This window comes from Macaca mulatta, chromosome 19 (assembly GCF_049350105.2).
Source record: "Macaca mulatta isolate MMU2019108-1 chromosome 19, T2T-MMU8v2.0, whole genome shotgun sequence".
Lineage (NCBI taxonomy): Eukaryota > Metazoa > Chordata > Mammalia > Primates > Cercopithecidae > Macaca > Macaca mulatta.
In genome coordinates, this window is record NC_133424.1 from 46,058,231 (window position 1) to 46,083,571 (window position 25,341).

At 39.6% G+C, this 25,341-nt stretch overlaps 1 protein-coding gene across 1 annotated transcript in view; it reads left to right on the forward strand.

The window, feature by feature from the left end:
* The window catches only part of ZNF181 (zinc finger protein 181), a 103,711-nt gene that overhangs the window by 73,648 nt on the left and 4,722 nt on the right, over window positions 1-25,341 (forward strand). The window contains exon 9 of the transcript XR_013410462.1: window positions 666-718. The gene's annotated coding sequence lies outside the window, so the exon portion shown is untranslated. The remainder of the gene's footprint in view (window positions 1-665; window positions 719-25,341) is intronic.

A 25,341-nucleotide genomic window follows, 5' to 3' on the forward strand; every position in this document is an offset into this window, starting at 1 on the left:
GAACTGTCAGTACACCCACTGCTATCTATGTCTGCCACGTTTCCTCTGCTCATGTGTTTTTGCTCTAACTCAATGATGGAGAAAATACTGACTTGTATAAGCCATGATTGTTGAGCCAGGCTTAACTGTGCAAAGTTTCTGTGGCCCAGGGCCCAGGGTCTAGAACATGGAGTTGAAATGTCTTTTTTGTTTGTTTGTTTAATTTAGTTGTATACCAGTAATTCACACACGTTCACAACTTTTTTTGGTTGCAGGGGATTGTGGGGGAGACACGGGGTCTCATCATGTTGCCCAGCCTGGTCTCAAACTTGGCTCAAGTGATCCTCCTGCCTTGGCCTCCCAAAGAGTTGGGATAACAGGTGTGAGCCACCACGTCCAGCCACATTCACACTTTCACCTGTGGATGATTGGCTTGGCAATCAGGCTTTTGGGCCTGGAGGAAAAAAGGAAGAAAAAACTCATGTACGACTGCTCCATAATTTTTTAAAAAATTAAGTCTGTTAGAGTGTAATAGACTACATAGATATTAGTATCATGTTGCTTTGACAAATTACAAATGATTATCTTTTAAGATAAATAGTATGATAGGTTCTATTTGGAAAAATAACTGGTCTATCTTGAGTCCTAACTACAAAAATATCATCACAAGATTTCTAATTTCACAGAGACTTGGCTGACCTTGGAGTTGTACTGTGCTGAAAATACAATCTTCTTAAAGGTATTTTACAACTTATAAAGGTATCTTAAGATAGTGGAAAGAAAAATAAAGTACAAGCATTTCCTTCAGCTGCCTACAGATTACAGTTGTCCCTTGAACAATGTGTGGGGGTAAGGGGCTCTGCTTCCCCCACGCAGTCCAAAATGTCTGCATGACTTGTGACTTCCCCAAAACTTAACCACTAATAGCCTACTGTTGACTGGAGATCTCACTGATAACATGAACAGTTAACACATTCTGTATGTTATATGTATTATATATGGCATATTTATAATATAATAAGCTAGAGAAAAGAAAATGGATGAGTGGATCATCATAAAGGTTTCATCCTTGTCATTTTCGTGTTGAGCAGGCTGAGGAGGAGGAGGAGGAGGATGAAAGGGAGGGATTGGTCTTGCTGTCTCAGGAGTGGCTGCAGTGGAAGAAAATCCATATGTAAGTGGATCTGTGCAGTTCAGACCCGTGTTGTTCAAGAGTCAATGAATTATATTAAACAGTGCTAGGTCTTGGTGATATAGAATTCAAAGATTTATCTCTTGCATCCCAGTAATTTACAGTATAGCAGAGAGAGACAGATAAATAAACCAAATATTACACCTGGAAAGACAGTGGTGGTGATACGGGAGTAGGTAAGAAGGATGTAAAACTAGGTGTGAGACCAGTTAGAATGGTGATCATTAAAAAGTCAGGAAACAACAGGTGCTGGAGAGGATGTGGAAAAATAGGAACACTTTTACACTGTTGGTGGGGCTATAAACTAGTTCAACTATTGTGGAAGATAGTGTGGCGATTCCTCAAGGATCTAGAACTAGAAATACCATTTGACCCAGCGATCCCATTACTGGGTAGATACCCAAAGGATTATAAATCATGCTACTACAAAGACACATGCACACGTATGTTTATTGCGGCACCATTCACAATAGCAAAGACTTGGAACCAACCCAAATGTCCATCAATGATAGATTGGATTAAGAAAATGTGGCACATATACACCATGGAATACTATGCAGCCATAAAAAAGGATGAGTTCATGTCCTTTGTAGGGACATGGATGAAGCTGGAAACCATCATTCTGAGCAAACTATCGCAAGGACAGAAAATCAAACACCGCAGGTTCTCACTCATAGGTGGGAATTGAACAATGAGAACACTTGGACACAGGAAGGGGAACATCACACACAGAGGCCTGTCGTGGGGTGGGAGGAGGGGGAGGGATAGCATTAGGAGATATACCTAATGTAAATGATAAGTTAATGGGTGCAGCACACCAACATGGCACACGTATACATAGGTAACAAACCTGCACACTGTGACCATGTACCCTAGAACTTAAAGTATAATAAAAAAAAAAAAAAAAGAAAGAAAGAAAGAAAGAAAGGAAAGGAAGCTTAGATTGGACCTTGAAAGATGGACAGAAATTGAATAGGAGGGAGGAAAGAAGGCATTTTAGGCAGCTTGAGCACTAAAGTAATAATAATAATGCTTTTTGAAAAGAAAGGAGGAAACCAGCTTATCTAGAATAATAAGGAAATATGATTTGTGATGGAGAAACTTGCTTTATTGCTAAGTTTATTTCATAAGATATCTTTGATATATTACAAACTATATTTTTGTATACTTGAGCAGATCCCAGAAAAATATTTTGTAATTATTCTGAATATTGACTCTAAAGTGATATAAAAACTATGATTACTATGAAAATTTCATTATTTTAGTGTATTGAGGGTGGAAGATTTCAGTACATATGCTCTGTAATACTATCATCTCTGTGCACAAGCTTGTTCTCAAGTCAGCCAGTGGCTTTTTGTATAGTCTTATAATTTATGGTTAATATGTTCCTATACCTTTCTTCTTCTATTAAAAAAGTCAAATTAGCCAAAAAAAAAAAAAAAGCAAAAACAAAAAAACTTTTTGAACACGTAGTGCCTTGGCTTCCACATTGTTTTGGAGTCTTCCAAGCTATGCAGCTAATATTGTTAGAAGTAAGGTTTTAAATATAACTCCATTTTATAACAACAACAACCAAAAAAAACTAGGTGTGAGAGAGATGGAAAAAGATAAAATAAAATAAATAATAAAAAAAAGAAGAAGGAGGAAGTGACCAGGCAGAGAAAGGTTATTTGGGAGTCAAAGAAATAGCATGTTAAAAGGCAGGGAAGACTAATCTGTATAACAAACCTGCACATGTATCCTGGAACTTTAAATTAAATTAAAAGTCAGGGAACAAAGAGATCATGACCCTGTGGGACACTAGGCAAGTAGTCAAATGTGGTTGGACAGTGAAACCCAAGCTGGGAGATGTGGCTGCTGTGTTCAGCAAGTGCAGATCATGGACAAACAGACATGCCATGAGGGGGCATTTGTCCGTTATCCACAAAGTATGAGGAATCATGAAAGGATAAGCAAAGAAGTTACATGATATATAGAGATTTTAGAAACACTCCATGCGTCTCGGAAAGGAAGAATTAAATAGATGCCAGAATAGAAGCAGATAAGGCTTAAGAAATTTTTTTGCAGTGACCCAATGCAAAAATGAGCCACTGAGCTCCCAGTCTAGAGGAATTGACAGTGGGATAGTTGAAGAGATAAGGCAGGAGGCAAGGGAAGTAGGCGATGCCAACAAGACCAGGGCTATTTTAGCCATCTGGTTTAGATAAACCAACATTAGTTGTTTTGGAAAACATACAGTAAGTTAACTTTCTAATAGTTTGACATGGCTGTGGAAGACCCAGGTGATATGCATAAAGCTGTTCATTAGTCATCAGTTGGGCATACATATTATTATTTGAGACAAAATGAGTAGTCTAAGGAATACTTTAGGTAATAGCATCAATTTTTAAAAAACAAGGATAAAAATCTTATGAAAGCTAATTCTAGTTGGAGAAAATAAAATAAACAACAAATGTAATAAATTAGTAAATTATTTGATAGGTTCCAGCAGCAACTTCAGGGAGACGAAGGGCAGCCAACGTAGGATTGAGTTTGGGGCTAGGGAGAAGTGTGAGTTTCTATTTAAATAGACTGGAAATGGTAAACCTCATTGGGAAGGTGGAATCTGAGCAAAGTCTAGAAGGCAACAATTAAGCAAACCACACAGTTACCTGAGGGAAAGGCATTCCAATTAGTGGGACTAGCCACTGTAAAGGCTCAGAGGAAGGACGTCTCTTGCCCACAGGGAGGAGTGAGTAACTCAACAGGGGGCCAGAATGAAGTTCGCACTTTGCAGAGTGGGAAGAGGGGAGAACAGAGATGGAGAGGGATGAAGAGACTAAGTGGGGCCTTGGAGGATGTGATAAGAACATTGCTGCCAGGCGCGGTGGCTCAAGCCTGTAATCCCAGCACTTTGGGAGGCCGAGACGGGCGGATCACGAGGTCAGGAGATCGAGACCATCCTGGCTAACACGGTGAAACCCCACCTCTACTAAAAAATACAAAAAACTAGCTGGGCGAGGTAACGGGTGCCTGTAGTCCCAGCTACACGGGAGGCTGAGGCAGGAGAATGGCGAAAATCTGGGAGGCAGAGCTTGCAGTGAGCTGAGATCTGGCCACTGCACTCCAGCCCCGGCGACAGAGCAAGACTCCGTCTCAAAAAAAAAGAACATTGCCTTTTACTCACAGATGGAAATCATGGAGGGTTTGGAGCAAAGGATGATATGATCTGACTGAGGTTTAATAGGATCATTCTGATTTCTGGGGATGAGAGACAATTTAGGTGGCTATGGCCATAGTCATGAAGGCTTGGACACAGTGGTGGTGGTGCAGGTGATGAGAAGTAAAATTTGTATATATTTTGAAGCATTTTCTGTTGGCTTGAATGGCAGGAGCATGTGTGGAAAAGGAAGAAGGAATCTATAGACTTATAGACTTGCTATTTGAGTTTAGAAAAGGTTTTGGCCTCATCAAGGTATACTCGGTCACTAGGTGTATGAAAAAAGATGGCTGAGGGAGAATTCCTAGAAGGGGAAAATAGGGAGTGAGGACATGCGAGGATAACAGACTCCTAAATACATGTGGTTGAGTTCATTGCTTGTGCTTATGGAAATTACCCCAACCTCAAACCATCACACAAATGATGAATTGAAGATATCAGATAACAAGAAACATGAAAAAAACTAAATCCAGGTACATCATAATCAAACCGCTTAGTCACTAGAAGAAAATCAAAAGACATCCCAACAAAAAGCACGCATTACGTGTTCCAAACACATGCATTGTTCTAATGAGAAACAAAGAAAAGAAAGAGTAAGATGTAGCTACAGATGAATGAACAAAATTTGAATATATTATTATCAAAAGTTCCCCCCAAACAGAATATGGCACACTTCTCATTGGAAATATACAAGCTAGAACTTAATGGGTTAGTATTTTTTTAAACTCGAAAGAAAACAATACTGTGAACCTATACCCTGTGAGCCTGCCAGAATGTGGAGAAACAGGTGCTAACACTACACCCAGTGAAACTCTTTTAAAAGTGAAGGTACACACACACATACACACACACACAACTCAACCTTTTTATACACATAAGTGCTTCAATAATTTATCGCTAGCATACCTTTCATTTAAAAAAAAGTTAAAGGAAGTCCTCCAGGCAAGAGAAAAATAGTGCAAGTTAGAAATCTGGATCTACACAAGCGAATGAGTAGCAATGGAAAAATATAAAAATATATGCATATACATACATATGTGTGTGTGTATGGGTGTATGTGTGTGAGAATGTCAAACACTTTTTGTAAAAGCAAAATGTATGGCACAATAACACAAATGGTAAGACGAGAGAAATGGAAGTGTACTGTTCTTATTGTATAATTCTTATACTGTATGTGAAACAATATAATATTACTTGGAGGTAGACTATATATGTTACTCTATATAGTTTATACTATAGCAAGTAGTATATCCTATATAATATAAAGAATCACTTTTAAAACACTTAAGAATTATATCTAGTAGGCAAACAAGAGAGATAAAATGGAATCACGAAAATAATCCAAAAGAAGGTATACAAAAAGGAAAAGGAAACAAAGACCAGATGAAACAAACAGGAAACAGCAGCAAAACTGTCAGTGTAGACACAACGACATCTAACTATATTAGATTTAATGGTCTAAATGTATGATTTGAAAGGCAGAGATTGTGAGATTGGATTAAAAATACAAAACTATATGCTATGTATTAAAAAAAAAGCCACTTGAGGCTGGGCGCAGTGGCTCATGCCTGTAATCCTAGCACTTTGGGAGGCCGAGGCAGGCGGATCATGAGGCCGGGAGATGGAGACCATCCTGGCCAACACGGTGAAACCCCATCTCTACTAAAAATACAAAATATTAGCTGGGTGTGGTGGCAGGCACCTGTAGTCCCAGCTACTTGGGAAGCTGAGGCAGGAGAATGGCATGAACCTGGGAGGCGGAGCTTGCAGTGAGCCGAGATCACGCCACTGCACTCTAGCCTGGGCGACAGAGCAAGACTCTGTCTCAAAACAAAAACAAAAACAAAAACAAAAACAAAACAAAACAAAACAAAAAAAAATGACTTGAAACATAACAACGAATATAACTGAAAGGATAAGGATGGAAAAAGATATGCTATGTTAACACCAATGTAAAGAAATCTGGAATAGTTATATCAAATGGAGTAGATTTCAGACAAAGAATATAATAAGGAATGAAAAGAGTTATTTGATAATGATAAAAGGATTAATTCAACAATAGGTCATAACAATGCTAAATGTTTTTGCACCCAATACTAGAGCTTCACATTATATGAAACAAGGCTGACAAAACTCAAAAGAGAAGTAGCATATGAGTCAAAGAAATCTCAAGAAAAATTTAAAAATATTTTGAATCAAATTAAAGTGAAAACACAACTTACCAAAATTTGTGGCACACAGAGCATGTAGTTCTTAGAAGAAATTTATAGAAATGGATGCATATATTAGAATGGAAGAAATCTAAAATCAATCTCAACCCTTACCTTAGGAAACTACAAAAAGAAGAGCAATTTAAGTCCAAAGTAAGTGAAATAAAAAATAATTAGAGCAGAAATCAGTGAAATTGAAAACAGGAAAACAATAGAGAAAATCAATAAAACCAAAATTAGCTCTTTGAAAATATCAATAAAACTGATAAATGTCTAAATAAAATAACCAAGAAAAGGTAGAGAAGACAGAAAAAGGAATATCACTATTGAATCACAGATATTAAAAGCATAATAAAAAATATTAGAATGCCACAAACTTGATAATGTAGATTAAATGGTCAATTCCTTGAAAGACACAGTCTGCCAAAAGGATAAATAGAGAATATAAATAAGCCTATATCTATCAAAGTAATTGAATCAACAATCAATAACCTTCCAAAACAGAAAGCACTAGGTCCTGGTGCTTTTACTGGTGAATTCTAAATATTTGAGAAAGAAATTAAGCTCTTTACAAGCAGCTCTAGAAAACTGAGGCAGAGGGAAAACTTCCTCACTCATTCTATGAGAATAGCATTATCCTAGTACCAAAATCAGACAAATCCATTGCAGAAAAAAAAAACTACAGACCAATATCTTTCATTAATATAAATGGAAAAAGCCTCAATAAAATATTAACAAATCAAAACCAAAAATGTATAAAAATAATTATACATTATGGCCAAGTGGAATTTAATCCAGGTACGCAAGTCTGATTCAACATTTGAAAATCAATTAATGCAATCTATCATATCAACAGGCTAAAGAAAAAAAGTATATAATCATATCAATAGATGCAAAAAAAGCATCGGAGAAAAATCCAACATCTATTTGTGATAAAAAGCTTTCAGCAAACTAAGAATAAAGAGTAGAACATTCTCAACTTGATAAAATATCTACCAAAAAACCTACATCATATTTAATGGTAATAAACTAGATGCTTTCTTCTAATACTGGGAACAAGACAAGGACTTCTACTCAACATGGTAATGAAGTAAGATAAGCAAAGGACACAAAACATATACAGACTGGGAAGGAAGAAATAAAACTGTCATTTTTGGCAGATACATAATTGTCTGTATAAAAAAACCCCAAAGAATCAATAACAACAACAAATGACCTCTAACAACTAATAAGTGATTATAGTAAGGTTGCAGGATACAAGATTAATACACAAAAGACAAGTGTTTTCCTATGTAGTAGAAATGAATAATTGGAATTTCAAGTTAAAAACACATAATACCAATAATATCATTTACATTAGCTCCTAGAAATATGAAATATGTAGGTATAAATCTAACAAAATGTGCACAAGATTTATATGAGGAGAATTGTAAAACTCTGATGATAGAGATTAAAAATGTAATCAAATGGAAAGATATTCCATGTTCATTGATGGAGAGACTCAATATTGTTGAGATGTGATTTATTCTCAAATTGACTATATTTCAACAGAATCCAAATAGAAATACCAGCAAGTTGCTTTGTGGATATTAACAAACTGATTCTAAAGTTCATAAGGAAAGTCTAAAGGACCAGAATATCCAGCGCAGTATTAAAGAATGAAGCATATTGACACTACCCAACTTCAAGACTTACTATAAGGCTACAGTAGTCAAGACAGTGTGGTATTGAAGAAAAAGCAGATAAACTGATTAACAGAACAGAATAAATAACCCAGAAATAGATCCATACACATATAGTTAACTGATACTTGACCAAGGAGACAGGCAGGCAATTCAGTGGAGAAATGATAGCCTTTCCAACAAATGGTGCTGGAACAACTGGATTTACACGTGTTAAAAAACTTAACTTGGATACTGACCTTACACCTTTCACATAAATTAACTCAAAATTTACCACAGACCCAGATGTAAAAATTATAAAACTTTTAGGAGATAACATAGGAGAAAAATCTAAGTGACCTTGGGTTTGGCAATAACTTTTTAGATACAACACAAAAAGCTTGATCCATGAAAGAAAAAAAAAAAAAGATCAACTGGACCTCATTAATGTTAAAAACTACTGCTCACTAAAAACTATTAAGAGAATGAAAAAATGAGCCACTGACTAGGGAAAATTATTTGTAAAATACATCTCTGATAAAGGACTGGTAATTGAAATATAAAAAGACCTCTTAAAACTCAACAGTAAGAAAATGAACAACCAATTAAAAAGTGGCCAAAAATCTGAACAGACACCTCAACAACAAAAATATACAGATGACAAATAAGATATGAAAATATGCTTAACATCCTGTGTTTAGGTAAGAGCAAATTAAAATAATGAGATACCACTACTCACCTGTTAGAGTGGCTGAAATCCAAAACACTGACAACATCAAATGCTGGTAACGATGTAGAGAAATGGTATATCCACTTGGAAGACACTTTGGTGGTTTCTTACAAAGCTAATCATACTCTTACCATATGATTCAGCTATTGTGCTCCTAAGTATTTACCTAAATGAATTGAAATCTGTATCCACGTAAAAACTTGTACAAGAGGGCTGGGTGCAGTGGCTCACGCCTGTGATGGCTTGAGCCCGGATGCTCAAGACCAGCCTAGGGCAACATAGCCAGACCTTCATCTCTACAAAAATTTTAAAAATTGGCTGGGCATGGTGGCATGTGCCTGTAGTCACAGCTACTTGGAAGGCTGAGGCAGAAGGATCACTCAAGCCCAGGAGTTCAAGGATGCAGTGAGCTGTGATAGTGCTACTGCACTACAGCCTGGGAGACAGAGCAGGACCCAGGCTCAAGAAAAAAAAATGGCAACATGGTTTCTCTATGGTCCCCACCAGCCGCCAGCACCGGAAGCAGCTGCGAAGCCAGCCTTCCCCAGTTTCTCCCCAGCAGCGCTGGGTTGGTGCTTCCCCGCCGGGAAGAGTGTCCATAAGGAGAGCTCCACTTCCTTGAGGATTAAAGCCTAACAGTACTGAGGTATTTGCCAGTCAAAATGTCTGCAAAATTGGGAAAGTCATTATCACTCCTAACACAATTTAGAGGAGTGTGATGGGATTCTGACAGTGAAGACAGAAGAGCAGACCGGTGATCTGGACTCTAGCCTCCATTGGAGCAGCAGCTACAGCCCAGAGACCTTCCGCTGGCAGACCTTCTGCAGTCAGTTTGACTACCAGGATTCACCGGGGCCCCTGGAGGCTCTGAGCCAGCTCTGGGAACTTTGTCATCTCTGACTGAGGCCAGAGGTGCACACCAAGGAGCAGATCCTGGAGCTGCTGGTGCTGGAGCAGTTCCTGGCCATCCTCCCAAAAAACCTGCAGCCCTGGATGCAGAGGCATCATCCAGAAAATGGAGAGGAAGCTGTGGCTATGCTGGAGGATGTGCAGAGAGAGCTTGATGGACCAGGGCAGGTCTTTTTTGGACAAAGAAAGGACATGGTTGCAGAGAAGCTAGCACCTTCAGAAATCACTGAGCAATTACCAGCTAGCCAGCGCATGCCCGTGAAAAAGCAGCTCCAGGGAGCATCATGGGAGCTGCAGTCCTTAAGACCACATGATGAAGACATCAAAACTATAAATGTGAAATCCGCTTCAAGGCAAAAGACTTCTTCAGGCATAGAACTGCATCACGATGTTTCCAACATCCTCTGTATGAATGCCTCCCAGAGTTCCACATATAGAGGAATCTATGAACAAGATGATTCAAAATATGAGCATAGGATTGTAGAGTCCCAAAAGAATATGTACTTCAAGCCTAGGCTGAAGTGTCCCAGGTCACTGTCAGGAGGCAGATAAATAAAGGGCCTTAATTTCTTATGAAAGCTCACAAGACCCTCTATACTATTGATGATATCAAATTAATTTCCTGTGTTGGAAAAAAATAATCTCCTTTGCAATGTATTTTGGAAATAACTCATTGGAAACATTAAAATGACTGCATGTCTACAAGAAGTCACCTAAACATAAGGAATGTTTTCATAATAAGCAACATTATTCTATGGGTGCTTCTGTAAGGTGGATGATCATCTTAATATAAAGGAAAAAGGGAGATGAACAAAATTGTCAAACAAGACTGGTGTACCACAAGTGTTGGCAAGTGCAGTGTGTGATAGAGAAATGTACCACAGCTTAACTGGAAGAGGAAGCCCTTAACTGCTGATCACAATGCCTCAGTGTCCCCTTTTCCAGCATAAATCAGCCATGAATATGTTTCAAACATCACAAGACAACCTTTTCAGAGTCTCCTGCATTCTTAGTAAGATGAGTTTCTAGACATGCTGTCATGAAATGAGACCCTGGATTTTGATGTTCTTGTACATACGAACAAATCACTGAAGTTCAATTTAAAGGGTCCACTGCAGTCCCTTATAAACAATTGTTGAACCTAACCTTTATAGTTAATAAGTTTTAAAACAACATTTTTGGGATATCTTATTTGACTTATCTATGAGATATGAGTAGCTATAAGTTTTACCTGTATTTAATTCAGTCAGATTTCCTGTTTAAAAACAAAATTACTGACTCGTGCGTTATTAAAGTTATTTTGACAGTATACGCACAGCATAATGATCTCTTTTCCAGAGATTCTTGATAAAATTCTGTAATGTTATTACAAGAATACATGTATTGTGTTTCCCATGGTGCTACAGTTAACCAATATGGAGGCAAACATCAGAAATCAAAGCCCTTGAAAAAACAGAAGAGGATCTTAGTCAATTTCTTTGTCTGGTTGAGTTAAGAGGATCTTAGTCAATTTCTTTGTCTGGTTGAGTTCCTCATAGAGTGTAAAACATTTCATTCTCAGAAAATCCAACCATATCTTAGAGTAGCTCCAGAAACTGGTTTAGAGGAACTCCAGAAACATGGAGTGACCACACTCTGCTTAGTTAGTATGCTAATAAATGTAAGATCAGTAGGAGGAGAAATGAATGTGAATTTTATTACAGAATTTTCTGATAGTGATTATGCTTTATAGCTCTACTGAATATGAATATGCATCGAGTTGTATTTTCAGTCATTAAAAATGTAGGATACTTTTTATTTGGGCCTCATTCTCTTTGTAATTAAAGAGAGGAACAAGCCCATCTATTGAAACAACAAATGCCTCAGAGATATGTGTATTGTGAATTACTGCTTAATTATGGGAAAAGTTTTTTAGGTTCTATGCCATCAGCTTTATAAGATTGCATTCTCTTTATTGTGAATAATTTGAATGTCTCCACCAGAAAGTGGTGCGAATCATATCATCTAAGTATATGATGAATCTTTAAGGGGTGTTGCTGTGTAATTTGAATTATTTTGCAGTTATGTAGGTATCCTAATGAGTGGATGGTACTAGTTTACATATAAGGAGAATTACTTGATCTAACCTTGATTTTTAAAAATTAACATTTTATTAACACCCCCATTACATTGATTAATTTTCAGGGATAGTAAATACTCCAAAATGAAAACAAACAAAAATAACAACAACAAAAAACACCTTGCACATGAATGTTTTAGCAGTTTTAATCATAACTGCCTCAAATTAGAAGCAACCAAAATGTCCTTCAAAAAGTGAATAGATAAACCAACCGTGGTATATCTGTGCAATGGAATATTATTCAGCAATATGAAGAAATGAGCTGTTGAGCCATGAAAAGAGATGGAAGAACATTAAATTCATGCTGCAAAGTGAAAGAAGACTGTCTGAATAGGTTAAATACTGTATGATTCCAACTATATGACATTTGGAAAGGCAAAACTAGAGACAATAAAAAGATCAGTGGTTGTTAGGAGTTTGGGGGAGGAAGGGATTACATGGAGCACAGGAGATTTTTAGGGTAGTGAAACTATTATGTATGATACTACAATACGGGTACATGATATTATGCAATTGTCAAAATCTGCAGAACTGTATAACAGGGAGAGTTAACCATAATGTGTACTATAGACTTTAGTTAACATATTAATATTGGACCATTAATTGTAACAAATGTAGCACATGAATCCAAGTGGTTAATAACAGGATAAACTGTGTATGTACGGGTAGAGAAGATACATGAGAACACACTGTACTTCCTCCTCAATTTCTCTGTGAAATTAATAGTGTTCTAAAATAAGGTTTGTTAATTTAATAAAAAGATTACAGAAGTTGTAACTTGACTTTATTGGTATTTGTAAAACATATAACCCAACACCAGCTGAACACATGTTTCTTTTCAAGAGCACATGGAATGTTCATTAAGATTGGGCCAAAAAATAAGTCTTAATAATTTTGAGATTAAAATACATTTTCTTTGATCACAATAGAATTAAAGTAGAAACAATAACAATATGATGTCTACAAAATCCTCAAATTTACAGATTAAATATTAAATAAATACTATAATAAATATTAAATTTAAATCATTAAATATTTAAAAATATATTCATATCTAGAATGAAAACAAGACACACTTTTATACGACCAATATATTAAAAAACAAGGAAAAATACAAAATATTTTGGACTGAGTAAGCAAAACACAGCAAATCAAAATTTGTGACAGACAGCTAAAGTGTGGCAGCTTTAAGTGTTTATATTTAAAACAGAAACATTTTAAGAAACAATGATTTAAGTTTCTATCCTGAGTAGAAGAATCAAAGAATAAATTAAATACAAAATGAGTAGAAAAGAAGAAATAATAAAAATAGAAGTGGAAATAGAAATGATAGGCATTACATTAATTCTATTAATTTATATTTATAGACATTTCTATATATAATATAGAAATGATAAAGTGTGATAAAATAGAGAAAGCTCTATCAAGATTGACAAAGAAATAACAAAGAGAAAACTCAAATTACCAATATTAGGAATAAAAAGGGAAGGACATGAGTCAGATCTGAAAGATGCTAAAAGGATAATGGGGAATCATAAACATCCTCTGAGAAAAAACATGCAAGTCCAGATAGTTTTTCTGGTGAATTCGATCAAATGTGTGAGAACAATATTTTACCTGTGTCACACAAACTCTTTCAGAAAGTGGAGAAAGGGGCAACTTTTCCTAACTCATTCTATAAGGCCAGTATTACCCAAATATCAAAATCTAACAAGAAGAGAAAATTACAGATTAATATCACTCATAACATAGACACAAAAGTCTTTAGCAACACTTTAGGAAATCAAACCCAACCAAATATAAAAAGATGATATTTTGTGACTAAGAAAAGTTGTCCCCAGGAAGGCAAAGATTCGTTCGACATCTAAAAATCAATCAATGTAATTCACCATATTAAGAGAATAAAGGAGAAACGTCCTATGGTGATCTCAATAGCTGCGAGTCTCACATCACTTTTCAAAAATATTCTAAGTAAAGCAGGAATTGGAGAGAATTCATTTCTGTGATAAAGCACATCTACAAAAACTCTTCAGTTAATACCATATTGAATACTCTTAACCTATGATTAGGAACTGGGAAAGAATGTCCATTGTCTCTGCTTGTATTTGATAGTTTCCTGGATGTTGCAGCAAATGTGAAAGATAAGAAAAATTAATAAAAGGCATAGAGATAAACAGAGAAGAAGGAAAAGTGCGTTTATGCACAAAAAAAAGTATGTGTACGTAGAAAATCCAAAAGAGGGCTGGGCACAGTAACTCACACCTGTAATCACAGCACTTTGGGAGGCCCAAGTGGGCAGATCACCTGAGGTCAGGAGTTCAAGACCAGCCTGGCCAACATGGTGAAACCCCGTTTCTACTGAAAATATAAAAATTAGCCAGGCATGGTGGTACATGCCTAGAATCTCAGCTACTCGGGAGGCTGAGGCAGGACAATCACTTGAACCCAGAAGGCAGAGGATGCAGTGAGCCGGGATCACGCCACCGCACTCCAGCCTAGGGGGACAGACCAAGACTCTGTCAAAAAAAAAAAAAATTCCTAAAGAATCTACAGAGGAACTACAAAATGTGAATAGGAGTTGAGCAAGGTTTCAATATAAAAGTAAATATATCAAAAGCAGTTATTTTGTCCGTATACTATATATGCCCATATATGTATATAGTACATGAGTACACACACACACAGACACACACACACACACATCATTTTCAAGGGCTAGGGAAGTTGATATTGGTCAATTATCAATTTCAGCCAGAGCCCTGACAGCTGGCCTATGGAATTATTGCAAGTGATATTGGTGCCCTTGGGGCATAAAGCTTTTAAGCTAGCATGAATCTTGTACCTACCTGATGTACATCTTACGTCCTTGCTCCTGGGAGAGGACAGCTCACAGACAGCTGAGTTTTAGGTTACACATCCTACTTAGAAGAGAAATGCCTCATCATGCCATGCTGACAACTGTTGGTCCTGGCAAATACAGAAGGAAATAAAGAGAAATAAAAGGCCTGTAGATTACAACGGAAGGAAAACTAGCTTTATTCACAGAAACATGATTCCTAGAAACATTATTGTGTATGTAGAAAATCCTAAGGAATTTGCAAAGAAACTACCCGAAATCAAAAGCGATTTTAGCGAGGTTCAATATACAAACTCAATATGTACCCATATATACATTTAGGTACATATATAGTCATGTACCTCGTAACAATGTTTTGGTCAGCAATGAACTGTAAATATGACAGTGTTCTCATAAGATAACATGACATTGCTACTGTTTCTCTTCTGTGTTTAGATATATTTAGATACACAAATACTTACCGTTGTGTTACAATTGCCTCAAATTCAGTATATGCTGTACAGGTTTGTAGCTACAGGCTATACCATATGGCCTAGATGTATAGTCAGTTACACCATCTAGGTTTGTGTAGGTACGGTCTATGATGTTTGCGCAATTACGAAAATCACCTAATGATGCATTTCTCAGAAGGTATTCCCATCATTAAAGCGACACCGGACTGTGTATGTATTACCTGTATTCTACCACTGAACTATCAAAAATTAAAATTTAAAAGATTGCATTTACAATAGCACTTACAAACCCCGTAGAATACTTAGAAATAAATTAGCAAAAGCTGTGGAAGATCTATGCACAGACAACTACAAAACAGTGGTTGCAAATTTTCTCTTAAAAAGTCAGAGATTATTAGGTTGGTGCAAAAGTAATTGCGATTTGAAAGTAATGGCAAAAACCGCAATTACTTTCGCACCAACCTAATAAGTAGCATAGGCTTTGTGGGTCACATTGTCTGTGACACAGACTCTTTGTGTTTTTGTGTTTTCTGCAACTCTTTAAAATTGTTAATATGATCCTTCACTCACTGGCCTTACATAAACAGGCTACGGGCTAAATTTGTTGGCCCATACGCTGCAGTGCTGATCCTTGCTATGAAATATTTCTAGGAGAAAATATTCAAGACCTAAATCTATGGAGATACATACCATCCTTGTGACCTGGAAAAGTTAATATTGGCAAGTTGTCCATCTTGGCCAGGACCCTGAAAGATGGTCTATGTTATTGTAAGAAAGATTGGTGTCCTTGGCGGCATAGGCTTTTAAGCTAGGGTGGAATCTGCAGAAGTCTGAGGTGCCATTTCCTGTCCCTATACCTGGGAGAAAATAGCTCTCAGACAGCTGTGTGGTTTTCTGCAAAGCTCAATTAGAAGAGAAATTATCAGGCGTGCTGGTGCATGCCTGCAGTCTCAGCTACTTGAGAAGCTGAGGCGGAAGGATTGCTTGAGCACAGGAGTTCGAGGTTGCGATGAGCTGTGACTCCAGTCTGCGTGACAGAGTGAGACACTGTCTGGAGAAATTCATCATGGGGATATGCTGATAATTGGTGGCCCCTGCCTACATCCTCCCAGGAGACTGAGCCAGGCCCGGTGTGGCCAATGGTCCACTTATAAATGGAACCAAGTTAGACCTCCTAACAGTGAAGGTACTCATTACAGCTCTGCCATGGTGCTAAGCACCCCAAGTATTATTAAAAAAAAAAAATGTAATCCATCATGTACACACGGTGAGACTACACCAAAGTCTGGTGGTTAAATGCATGATCTATGGAATCAGACAGCATGGGTTCAAACCCTGGCTGGGGTGAGATGGGGAACTTTCTAAGACTTAAATGCTGTTTTACCAAATCTTTTAAAAGACGTGAAAATACACTGCCTGTTAGAAAGGGAAGTTTTGGGGTGAAGTTTGCAGGCAGTTTAGAATACCTGGTCCCCACTGCAGAAACCATGGCAGCCCAGATATTATAGGTTCAGGTCTTTCCAGGGTGACCACATAGAATGTCCTTGCCTCCAAGATTTGAAGAGCTGCGCTATAAAGGTTCTTGGAGGTGGCGTCCTGAGCCCAGAGCTACTTGCAGGCGGGCAGCAGTTGTGGGGGTGTTGGCATGACCTGATGTCCTCTGTGGCAGTTGCCTGAAAAGAAGAGGCCGAGGGTTCTTTGTCCTGTGTCTCTCCCAATCTTAGTACCTGCCCTGCAGCAGCCTCCCTGGCTGCCGGGGCACACCTGTCACCCCGGGAGACAGTGCTGGCCCGCCCTCGCCAACCCCTTATCCCAACTCCCACGTCCAGACTTCCAGGAAGCCCGATCCCCACCATGTGGGCTGCTCCTCTACTCCGCGGAGGGGAGGCTCTGCCTCCGGTGACCTCGAGGGAAAGAGCTAGAGCACCCACAGGTGCTGACTGCCGCGGCGCTGAGGACGCTGCACACCCGTTCCCCGGCGGTCCCAGTGCTGCTGACAACCAGCGTCCGCGGCCCCCAACCGTCGAACAGAGCGCGTGGGGCCATCTGGTGCCAAACGCCCGCAACGGAGTGCGGAAGGTCACGAGGCGCTAGAGTCCGGTTGGGGGCAGGCGGTTGGGCCTTGTCACTCTTTGCGAGGCGTCGTTTTTTCTTCTCTTCCGCTTCGCTCCTGTGCACTTGGTGCTGAAGCCCTGGGCTCACACACCCTTTCTCTGTCCCGTGTTCCAACAGCATCTCACCTGCATCGGGCTGAACAGGAGACCTGAATTTTCTACCCTACTCCAAGGATTCGCCGGCTCACAAACTGCTCTTCCTATCTTCAGCGAGCTTTGTCTGTGCCCTGCTCCTCTGTCCCCCATTGGCTACCACACCCGCTCCCACCAAGCCTACATCACCTCGCTGTCTCTGTTCCTCTCCCGGGCCCCCTTCCAGGCCCTTCTTCCACAATTTCCGGTCTTTGCTCCTGGGTGTTCCGTCGACCCTAAGAGGCGGTATCTGATCTGGCAGGCTCAATGCCTTTCTCTGGCGCTGTCTGCACCTCCAGTATATTCAGTGACTCAGAAAGGATCCATCCTGCAGGGCGCAAATAGACTCTCCTGTTCGCCACCTGAGCAGAAAGGCACCTCTATGAGGTCTTTGCCACCCAGTCACCCTACCAGACCCAATCAGCACGTGGGAGACGTGGAGGAGAGGAGGACAGATGGAGAGAGACCAAAAGACTACATGGGGCTTTGAAGGATGTCATAAGAACCTTGCCTTTTACTGAGAGATGGGAACCATGGAGGGTTTCAAACTGAGCCTGGCATGATATGACTTAGGCTTTTGTTTTTGTTTTTGTTTTTGAGACAGAGTCTCAGAGTCTAGCTGCCTTATCCAGGCTGGAGTGCAGTGGCATGATCTCAGTTCACTGGAACCTCCATCTCCTGAGTTCAAGCCATTCTCCTGCCTCAGCATCCCGAGTAGCTGGGATTACAGGTTCCCACCACCACACCCGGCTAATTTTTGTCTTTTTAGTAGAGGCGGGGTTTCACCATGTTGGTTAGGCTGGTCTATAACTCCTGACCTCAAGTGATCTGCCAACCTTGGCCTCCCAAAGTGCTGGGATTACAGGCGTTAGCCACTGTGCCCAGCATGACTTAGGTTTTAACAGGATCATGCAGCTTGCTAGGGGCACAACATAGAAGCGGGGACGCCCATCATGAGGCTACAGCCCTAGTCCAGATGGCAGTGCAGGGGGCGAGAGGAGGATTTTGTATAGATTTCAAAGTATTATTTGCTGTTGGATTCAGTAATACATACACGGATGAGAGAGAAAAAGGGGCCTATGGAGTTACCATTCTAGGCTAGAGAAAGGTTTTAGTCATCATCAATGTGTACTTGTCACTGTAGTCATAGAAAAGGACTGCTTGTGGGGAATTCCAAAAAGGGGAAAATAAGAAAGGAAAACAAAAGGTATAACAGACCCCTTGGAACATGTATTTGGGATTATTGGCTGTGCATGTGGAAAACAAATGCTGAGACCCTGTCTTCGTCCATTTTGTGTTGCTATAAAGGAATATCTGAGGCTGGGCAATTTATAAAGGGGTTTATTTGGCTCACAATTCTGCTGTCTGGAGAGTTCAAGATTGGGCTCCTGGGCTAGGCGAGGTGATTCATTCTGTAATCCCAGCACTTTGGGAGGCCGAGGTGGGCGAACCACTTGAGGTTAGGATTTCGAGACCAGCCTGGCCAACATGGCGAAACCCCACCTCTACTAAAAATACAAAAATTATCCGGGTGTGGTGGTGTGTACCTGTAATTCCAGCTACTCGGGAGGCTGAGGCAGGAGAATCACTTGAACCCAGGAGGCGGAGGTTGCAGTGAGCCAAGATTGTGCCACTGCACTCCAGCCTAGGTGACAGAGCAAGACTGTCTCAAAACAAACAAACAACAAACAAACAAACAAAAAAGATTGGGCTTCTGATGAGGGCCTCAAGCTGCTCCCACTCATGGCATAAGGCAAAGAGAAGCCTGCATCACATGGAGAGAGAGGAAGCAAGAGAGAGTGTGGAAGTGCCAGGCTTTTTTGGTACAAATTTAGGGAGTGTAAGTGCAGTTTTGTTACACAGACACATTGCACAGTGGTGAGGTCTAGGCTTTTAGTGTAGCCATCACCTGAATAGGGTGCATTGTACTCATTAAGTAATTTCTTATCCCTTACTCCCTTGCCACCCTCCCACTCTTCGAAGTCTCCAATGTCTATTATTCTACACTCTGTCCATGTGTACCCATTATTTAGCTCCCGGTTTTTAGAAAATGTGGTATTTGACTTTCTGATTCTGTTTCACTGGAGATTAGTGGCCTCCAATTCCATCCATGTTGCTGCAAAAGACATGATTTCTATTTTTTTTTTTTTTTTGGCTGAGTAGTATTCTGTTGATATACACACACACACACACACACACACACACACACACACACACACACACACATATATTTTCTTTATCCAGTCATCCACTGATAGACACTGAAGTTGGTTCCCTATCTTTGCTATTGTGAATAGTCCTGTAATATGAGTGCAGGCATCCTTTCGATATGATTTCTTTTTTCTTTCTCTTTTTTTTTTTTTTGAGATGGAGTTTTGTTCTTGTTGCCTAGGCTGGAGTGCAATGGCGCAATCTCCGCTCACTGCAACCTCCGCCTCCTGGGTACAAGTGATTCTCCTGCCTCAACCTCCTGAGTAGCTGGGATTATAGGCATGTGCCACCACCCCCAATTAATTTTTTATTTTTAGTAGAGATGGGGTTTCTCCATGTTGGTCAGGCTGGTCTCAAACTCCCAACCTCAGGTGATCCACCCGCCTCAGCCTCCCAAAGGGCTAAGATTACAGGCGTGATTGTAATCAAGTGCCTGGCACTTTTTGATATGATTTCTTTTCCTTTGGGTAGATACTCAGTAGTGGGATTGCTGGATTGAATGCTATTTCTAGTTCTTTGGGAAATTTCCATATTGTTTTCCATAGATGCTGTGTTAATTTACATTCCCATGAACAGTGGCCCCTTTTACCACTATTTTTTGGTTTTACCAAAACCAACTTTTTGTGGGAGTAAATAGAGTGAGAACTCACTCACCCCTAAGGGAGGGCATTAATCTATTTATGAGGAATCTGCCTCCATGACCCAAACACTTTGAGAACTTTGGGATCAGATTATAACATGTGGTTTGGGATCAAATTATAACATGTGGTTTTGGAGGAAAACATCCAAGCCATAGCAGACACCCCAAACACTAAAACTCAGACACCAGATTTTTTAAAACAAAATTATGAATGCTTTAGAACAAAGTAGGATAAATTATGAGAATCTGTTATAGCTTTGGAATGTGAAGGCATTCTTAATATTGAAAGATCATAAGATAAAATATTGAGAAATTGAATGCCACTGAGTTTTAAAATCTTTTGAAAAACAAAATGCAGAGATAAAAGATAGATTTAGAACTTCTGTTCATCATAAGATACAATTCAGAAAATGAATACTCAAGCTGTCAACTGTGCAAAAACATTTGCAAACATATCTCTAACAACATAGTGTGAGATATATGAAGATATACGAAGAGTTCCGACAACTAAATAACAAAATCCCAAAGCCTCTAATAAAAGTGGGCAGAACATTTGAACAATGCCTTTACAAAAAGTGATTCATGAATGTTCCAACAACATTCTGGGAATCATGCTTGCAAACCTTTCAGACTAATGAAGCTGAGCATCTTTTCATGTGCTTATTGGCCATGTGCACATTATCTTTGAGGTCTCATTTTTAAGTGAATTTAGGTAACCTTTTCTATCACTTGCAGCCTAGAGTCCTAACTGATTCAGGAAGTATGTTTCATCTCAGAGAAAGAGTTTCCATGTTCTCTATCTCTTGTAAACAGGTATTCTTCAAGAAACTTTACAATATAACACTCATACACAGAAGTGTACAAATCATCTGTCTATTCCTCAATATATTTTTGCACAATGAACAAACCTATATAATCTAGATCAAGAAGAAAAACACAGACACCTCAGAATCAACCTCATGCTCACTCCTAGTCAATAGGCCCCCTCCCAAACTTTTAACATTATAGATGAGTTTTGCCTATTTAAAAACTTTATATAAATGGAACCCTACCATGTGTCCTGTGTGTGGCTGTGTCTTTTCATTCAGCAGTTTGTAAAATTCATCCATGCTGTTGCTTTTAGCAGCACTGTGTTCTTTTATACTGCTGTGTGATGTTCCATTGAACAAATATAATTTATCCATTCTATTATTGATGGATGTTTGAATGGACTTAGTTTTTGGCTATTAGAAATAATAATGCTGCTGTGGCTGGGTGTAGTGGCTCATGCCTGTGATCCTAGCAGTTTGAGAGACCGAGGAGGGAGGATTGCTTGAGACCAAGAGTTCAAGACTAACCTGGCCAACATAGTGAGACCCCCATCTCTATTCTTTTTTTAAAAAAGAAATAATGCTGCTGTGAACATTCATGTATATGTTTTCAACTACTTCTGAGGTAGGACGCAGGACTTGGCTCCAGAGGTGGGGCTTGGACACTGAAGCAAATTGAGGACTAGCTAAAACAGCGTCAGGGTAGAAGCAGCTTTCCATCAGACACACCCACCAGTGCGCCATGTCAGTTTACCATTGTCATGGCAACATGCAGGAATTGCTGCTCCTTTCCATGGCATTGACCCAATGACCCGGAAGTTACTACCCTTTTCCTAGAAATTTCAGCATAAACCACCCCTTAATCTGCATCCAATTAAAAGTAGATATAAATATGACTGCAGAACTGCCCCGAGCTGCTGCTCTCTGCCCACTGCCCATAGGGTAGCCCTGCTCTGCCGGAGCAGTCACAGAGCTGTAACACTGGCTCTTCAATAGAGCTGTCTTCCTCCACCACCAGCTCACCCTTGAATTCTTTGCTGGGTGAAGCAAAGAACCCTCCTAAGCGAAGCCCCAATTTGGGGCTTGCCTGCCCAGCATCACTTCCAATATCACGGAAATTTTCAGTGATGCCTACTATGAGGTTTATTGCTTAACTTTTCACATTTACGTCTGTAATCCTCCTGTTGATCTGCATGTCTTTTGTAGATTTATTTCATGTTTATTGATGCTACTATAAATCCTCCAAAGGATTTACCTTTGGATGTAGAAGGCAGCTAGGATGGGAAAGCATACTTTATTCTGAGATTAATGTAAGTCAGAGTCATGCTTCACTCTTTTTGAAGGCTGGATCTCTCCTGTTATCCTTATTTCTGGGATATTGGCTTTCAGACGTTTTACATGAAAGCCTGAATATTTATTGGGGACCCTCTTCACTGGCAGGTCCTGACTCTGAATTTTTTTCTCACCAGCCCCTGAAATTGCTGAAAAGCTTTTCTCAGCTTCTCTGCCTCAGAGCCACAGTTTTCTATCTAGTATTTCAGAAGCCACTTATGAATCAGTAACAGTTTAAAGGGGAAAAGAAGTACCTGAGTCAGGCTCATTTCTTAACACTTCCTCCTCTATCTCCCTAAGAAATTGGACCTTCAGTTCTTGGCTTCGTAGTTAACACTTGATGCTCGCAAACAGGTGTTTTAAAGAATATTTTATGCAGCTTTTCTAGATTTTCCTGCAGGAGAGTTGGTCTGATAACTAGCTTATCTGTCATTTCTGGAAGTGAAAATAGTGGCATACTGTAAAATTTATAATTGTTCCTTTAGGGAAAAATAAAATTTTAATTTGTAGTCTGTATTGATTTGCATGCTGTAAATGCTCTCACCATGGCTGATTTTGAGTAACCAATGTGACATCATTGAACACAAAGTGGAGACTATCACATGCTGGTACAGTCAAGCTCTGACACACCGAACAGTTGATATCCCATCCCGGGTGATTTTGTTCTATCTTCTTCAGTACATGTCAAGGTTATGGAAAATGGTTCCTATTCTATTCCATCAATATCCCCATGCCCAGGTGTTGAGGACCCCACCCTCTGCCTGAGTGTTTGTATATGAGGGCAGTTTATGAGTTAATGGGGTCATTGGAATGATGCCTGGCATTGACATTGTGAAGAAGTGAAAAGGTTGTATGAACTTGGAAGGAAAGGCAGAAAGCTGCAGTTTTGTACATTTTCTGCTGAAAACAAATTCCTGTTGACCTATAGGGAAAGGAAGGGGGAGAAGTACAAAGTTGAACTTCTAGATCTTAGCTTTTTTGGTTCTAATTTAGGTGACAGTTATAGTTATTGTTATATTTTTGTGAAATTTGTTCAATCAGCAAGCACACAAAAAAGTATTAAAGAAGATAAAACTTCATTATCCAATATCCAATTAGCCAGGTGTGGTGGTGCACCACCTGTATCCCAGCTACTTGGGAGGCTGAGGCAGGAGGATCACTTGAACCCAGGAGGCAGAGGTTGCTGTGAGTTGAGATCGCGCCACTGCACTCCAGCCTGGGCAACAGAGCGAGACTCCATCTCAAACAAACAAACAAAAAAGGAAACAGTTTTGAAAGACAGGATTCTTCGGATGTTTTAAAGAATATTTTATGCAGCTTTTCTAGATTTTCCTGCAGGAGAGTAAATATTCATTTTAGATACATACACCATGGAAGGTTGAGTTATAAGCTGACCCCCATATCTCTGTTTTCTGCTGCACAAGTCCTGTATCAAGCCCTCCCCTTTAGTAAGTCATGTCACAGGTGAGCAGCAACTATCTGGGCCAGTGGCACAGGCGTAAAAGAATATACCAAGACAGTTGTAGGTAAAGAAAGGCAGATTTATTAGAGAAAGTAGGAAAATGTGTTACCAGGTTGCAATGGCCAGAATCAGCAAAAGAGGTGCTGACTTCCAGGAGACAAAGGCTTGCTGAGGATTCTATAGAGGGGAACTTGGGCTGACTGAAAACAAGGTGACAGGCTAACTTGCATTTTTCTGTCAACTGAGGTGTCTGATAAATTGAGGGTTTGATGGCAAGCAAGAAGTTTGTGAGTTATGCACATTATCTGTGCAGGAGGACAATATGTCCTGGGCTATAAAGAAAAGCAGACCTGTAGCTTATCTGCTTCCTCTTTCTGTTCCTACGTCCTGGACCATGAAGGAAGGCAGACCTGTAGCTTATCTTGCTTCTCTGCTTTATCTCTTTGCTTGCCCCTGGTCCTGCCAGCCTGAATCCTTTTCCCTAATTACGACTCCACTAGAATTAGGGAGAGATAATACTCATTTTCATAATGTACTGGAGAAGACAGAACAAAACCACCCGGGATGAGATATCAACTGTTTGGTGCGTCAGAGCTTGACTGTACCAGCATGTGATATTCTCAACGTTGTGTTCAATGATGTCACATTGGTTACTCAAAATCAGCCATGGTGAGAGCATTTACAGCATGCAAATCAATAAAGGCTACAAATTAAAAATTTATTTTCCCTAAAGGAACAGTTACAAATTTCACAGCATACCACTGCTTTCACTTCTGGAAATGACAGGCTAGTTATCAGACCGACTCTCCTGCAGGAAAATCTAGAAAAACTGCATAAAATATTATTTAAAACATCTGAAGAATCCTATCTTTTAAAACTGTTTCCATTTTTTGTTTGTTTGTTTTTGTTTTTGTTTTTTTTGAGATGGAGTCTCGCTCTGTCGCCCAGGCTGGAGTGCAGTGGCGCGATCCCAGCTCACTGCAACCTCTGCCTCCCAGTTCAAGTGATCCTCCTGCCTCAGCCTCCCAAGTAGCTGGGATACAGGTGGTGCACCACCACACCTGGCTAATTTTATATTTTCAGTAGAGACGGGGTTTCACCATGTTGGTCAAGCTGGTCTCGAATTTCTGACCTCAGGTGATCCACCCACCTCGGCCTCCCAAAGTGCTGTGATTACAGGTGTGAGTCACCACACCCAGCCTAAAAACTGTTTTCTATACCACTCCAGATACTCATTTTGGGATGAGCATTTCACTGGGCAAAGTGAAGCTGAATCTGGAGGACCCATGCTGGAGGCGGTGTGAGTTAGGACTGGCATCATCTAAAGCTGTTC